Genomic DNA, 5390 nt, shown 5'->3' with positions numbered 1-5390 from the left:
CCCTGCCCGAGTCAATATAATACATCACATGTATATAAACATTATGTGGAAACCAACCATTCATATAAATATGAATACATAATGTGACACCTTGGAAAATTATCCCTTAAACGGAATTAATTATTTAATTAATTCTAAACTTGCTTTGCAAAATTCCTTCCTAATTCTTTAATCAAATAGTTGGAGAACCTAAATTGACCAAATTCCTTGGTCAATGAATTGTACAGTTGTGCTTTGTGCCTTGTACCAAGTCTTTGAATTCTTCCTAGCTCTAAATTGACTGAAGGGGGACCCACCTTACAACTTTTCAGATTTTTGCCTAAAGACCTTACCCCAACCAAGAGAATCCCCAATCATTCCAACATTTCCATCTCTCTCTACATTTCTCTCCATCTTCTCTCTAAAATCTTAGCTTCTTCCCCAAGCTAAACCAAAACCCTTCCCCAATCTCACCAAGAACCCTTCAAGATTCCAACTTTCATCCATCAAGACCTTAGGAAGGGTAAGGCTTAAGCTTAGCTAGTGTTTTAGTTGGTTTCTCCTTATCTTTATCTAAGTTTTGGTTGTTTGTGTGGTTTTGGTTTGTATTTGGAAGACCTTGTGGAAGAAGAGTTCCAAGAAGAGGATTAGAGGTTGAAGGAAGTATTTCTAGGCTTAAGGAGGTAACTCATGCTCTACAAAATGTATTTTACATTGCTATTGATGATTTCTTGATGACCTATTGGTGTTCTTGATGTTCATGAGTGAAATGATGCATATCCTTCTGTTTATGCATGTTAGAGCTTGTATCTAGGGTTCATAAATGTTATTCCTTTAACTATTCTTGTTGTTCAAGTTCCTTTGTTGTTGAATGAAAGATTTTGGGTGCTTTGGATTAGAACTTAGCATTGGTTGCATTTTTCCCCGAAGGGTTTTTCTCTCCTAGGTGTTGCTGTTCAGGGTCGTCCCTGGCCAGGGCCAGCGCACAGGGCCCCCAAATATTACATACGTAGTACAGTATATATGTGTGTTGTGCCCCCAAATTTTGGGGGTACTTTTATTATAAAAAAAATATTATTTTATATTTATATTTTATATATTAGTGTAGGTGTAATTTATATATAAAGATATCAAGACGGTCTAAAATTTTAAAAAAGGGAAAATGACATTTTTTCCCCCTGTGTTGTTTACTAATAACACATTTCCCCCCTGTGTTGTTTATGTAACCACTTTATCCCCCTCAATTATTTTTGAAGTGGCTATTTTCCCCCCTCTCCGTTAAATAAGTGTTAGGGATGTTAAATATGAGGGTAAAAATGACATTTCACTTATTATTATTATTATTATTATTATTATTATTATTATTATTATTATTACTATTATTATTATTATTATTATTATTATTATTATTATTATTATTATTATTATTATTATTATTATTATTATTATTATTATTATTATTATTATTATTATTATTATTATTATTATTATTATTATTATTATTATTATTATTATTATTAATGAATTTGGTTTGCAATATAACTGTGCATTTTAAGCGTGGAGTACTACAGTATATTAGGGCGTTGGGTGGGACTTATTATTATTATTATTATTATTATTATTATTATTATTATTATTATTATTATTATTATTATTATTATTATTATTATTATTATTATTATTATTATTATTATTAGTAATGAACTTGGTTTGCAATATAACTGTGCATTTTAAGCGTGGAGTACTGCAGTATATTAGGGGTGTTGGGTGGGGTCATTCATTAATAATAATAATAATAATAATAATAATAATAATAATAATAATAATAATAATAATAATAATAATAATAATAATAATAATAATAATAATAATAATAATAATACTAATAATAATAATAATACTAATAATAATAATAATAATAATAATAATAATAATAATAATAATAATAATAATAATAATAATAATAATAATAATAATAATAATAATAATAATAATAATAATAATAATAATAATAAGAAGAAGAAGAAGAAGAAGAAGAAGTGAAATGTCATTTTTACCCTCATATTTAACAACACTAACACTTACTTAACGGAGAGGGAGAAAATAGCCACTTCAAAAGTAATTGAGGGGGATAAAGTGGTTACATAAACAACACAGGGGGAAAATGTGCTATTAGTAAACAACACAGGGGGAAAAGGTGTCATTTTCCCTTTAAAAAATTTATATTCCTAATTCTTAAGAACTTGATTTACGTATAGAGTTATAGTCCTATAACTTATAGGAATTGAGGCCGGCCTATTTGATTATTATAAAAATTATTATATATAAAGAGTAAAAAATGGACATACACGCAAGATTTGTATTTATAATGCAAGAATTCGGTCTCAGTAATCATTAATTTGAAGTGCGTTGTTTGTGCATTTGACATCCTAAATTTTTTTATTCTTCACGATAAAAGGATGAAGGTACGTAAATAATTAAATATTTTAATTCTTTAATTGTATTAAAAAATTTAAAATTATTAATTCAATAACTAACCCTAGCTAGGAATTTTTTTGATTGGTGAATAACAATCTAATTTCTTGTATTTTGATACTACAATTGCAATATCAATTAGTCTTGACTATTTTCATTATTGTTGTTTATGCATAAAGAAGTTTTTTAAAGTTAAAGTTGTTGAAATCTTACTTATGATCAACTATATTGTAAAAAAAGACTCAATGGATTGGTGAATAATTTTGCATCTAAATATGGTTGAAGAAGAAGATGAATGTCACTTTTCAAGTGAAATTTTGAATAATAAATTTTTTATAGACTATTATATATTTTGGTACAATACAATATATCTTTTATATATTTACAATTATACAAAATGGGGGGCCAATGTTAATTTTCGTACTGGACCACAATTTTCTTAAGAACGGCCCTGTTGCTGTTGGATTTTGAGGACGAAAACAACAATGTTGTACGTAACAGTACTTTGAATATGGCTGTATCGCATGAGTGGAAATGGGAATTGTAGGTTACTATGTCATGTTGTAACACTACCCTAAAAACCTTTACGACCAGGGAATCGCAAGTTTTCGACAGGTAAGCACAGAACAACAAAGCTCAGGTGATGTATCAGTTCGGGAAAAAAGGATGCTCACAACGATGGGGAAGGGCAGTTTATATACTGGAAGCTATAACCGCCCAACCCCTCTCAGGCATAGAGACAGTGCGAAAAGAGTGGAGTGTGGACAAGACCAATGCTTTGTTCGCTCACGTTCTGTAGTTTAGAAAGAAGAGCGACAAGGTGATCTGTTATCCCACAAAAATAGGGGTTAAAATTTATAGAGGAGTGCAAAACTTTGACCCCAGCGACGCGCGTGTCGAGCCGAGTGGGCGGCGGTGGCGGCGCGCGCGTGGTTTCCCCTTATTTCCCTCCATAACACTTCAAGCCTTGTCAAAGGAGTTGGTGTTTAAAACGTGAGAAAAGATGGGCTAGCTTTCCAATGTGGGATACTTAGTAAAGACACCTTCTAATGCCTTTGCCTCATTAATGTTCCCAACAATCCCCTACACATTTCATGGGGCAAAGCAATACCCAAGATTACCTGAGCCAGCTCAAGAGCTAATTTCCATGTCAGTGTACGAAACTTGAACTTCCATGAAGTGACATTTAAGTAACTTGTCGCCCGAGAGTGAATCGAATCTTGAACTCGTCGGTTTATTGAGTTTTGAACTTGAATGCACTTATTAACTCTTAAAGAGTCCCTGTTTGGTCTAGCTCAATCTAGACATCAACTCTGTCAAGTCTATCTCGATATAGACCACCCATAGCCGGCTACAGAGTACATACTGTTTTTACAGTTTTCCTTGCAGTAAGTTTTTCTGTGACTTTATTTGGCCACCGAAGTGGTTCATCACGAATTGCTTACCTCATTGGGTTTCAGACCCATCTCCCTTGAAGTATCAAGGATGGCTTTCCTGTTTAAGCTTTTTGTGAAAGGATCTGCAATATTCCTTTCAGATCTCACAAACTCCATTATGATTACCCCATTCAATATTAGCTGCCTTACAGACTCATATCTGACTCTTATGTATCTTCTTTTCCCATTATAGACGCTATTTTGTGCAACACAGATGGCAGTTTGTGAATCACAATGCATAGGAACAGCCGGTGCTGGACACCCCCACAATGGCACGTCTGCCAGTAGGTTTCTCAGCCACTTGGCTTCTTGGCTTGCCAGGTCCAGAGCTATGAATTCGGCTTCCATAGTTGACCTAGGAATGCATGACTGTTTGGTTGATTTCCATGAGATGGCTGCTCCACACAGTGAAAACATATCCACTAGTTGAGCTTACATCCTCACTATCATTTACCCAATTTGCATCACAGAACCCTTCTAGCACTGCTGGGTATCCTTTGTAATTAAGACCCCAGTCCACGGTGCCTCTCAGGTATTGCAATACTCTTCTCAATGCATCCCAATGCGGAGTGCTAGGGTTGTGAGTATAGCGACTGAGTTTATTTACTGCAAATGCAATATCTGGTCTAGTGTAATTCATTAAAAACATTAGACTCTCAATTATTTTTGCGTACTCATCTTGAGACACACTATTCTCTATATTTTTCGGCAGTTTGACACTTAGATCAAAGGGGGTTTTAGCCGGAGTTACTTCATAACTGTCAAACTTCTTCAGAAGTTTCTCTGTATAATGACTTTGTGATAGCAAATAGCCATTACCAGTCTTTGTAACTTTTATTCCCAGAATTACATCGGCTTCCCCTAAGTCCTTCATTTCAAACTTGTTACAAAGAGTTCTTTTAGTCTCATTTATAGCCTCAAGATTTGAGCTAAAAATCAGCATGTCATCTATATATAGACATATTATCACAGTGCTTGACTCTATCTCTTTTGAGTATAAGCATGCATCTGATCTATTAGTAGAATAACCCAAATCTAGCAACGTTTTATGAAATTCTTCATACCATTGTTTAGGGGCTTGTTTTAAGCCATATAGAGACTTCTTAAGTCTGCACACTTTCCCTTCATGTCCTGGATCAACACAGCCAAGAGGTTGTTCCATGTAGATTTCTTCTTCTAGTTAACCATTTAAAAAGGCTGTCTTTACATCCATTTGATGAACTATCAACCTGTGAGAAGAAACCAGAGCAAATAGAACACGAATGGTTGCTATTTTTGTTACTAGTGAGCAGGTATAGAAATAGTCCTCACCGAATTTCTGTGTGTAGCCTTTGTCTACTAGTCTGGCCTTGAATCGTTCGATTGACCCATCTAGTCTCAACTTTCTTTTGAAAATCCATTTATAGCCAATTGGTTTACAACTCTTAGGTCTATTAACCAGTTCCCAAGTGTGGTTAGACTGAATGGAGTTTAGCTCACTTTTAACTACTTCTTTCCACA

The sequence above is a fragment of the Ipomoea nil genome, unplaced genomic scaffold (genome assembly GCF_001879475.1).
Source record: "Ipomoea nil cultivar Tokyo-kokei standard unplaced genomic scaffold, Asagao_1.1 scaffold1317, whole genome shotgun sequence".
Taxonomy (NCBI): domain Eukaryota; kingdom Viridiplantae; phylum Streptophyta; class Magnoliopsida; order Solanales; family Convolvulaceae; genus Ipomoea; species Ipomoea nil.
The sequence above is the reverse complement of the archived record's forward strand: the minus strand, read 5'-3'. Positions refer to the sequence as shown.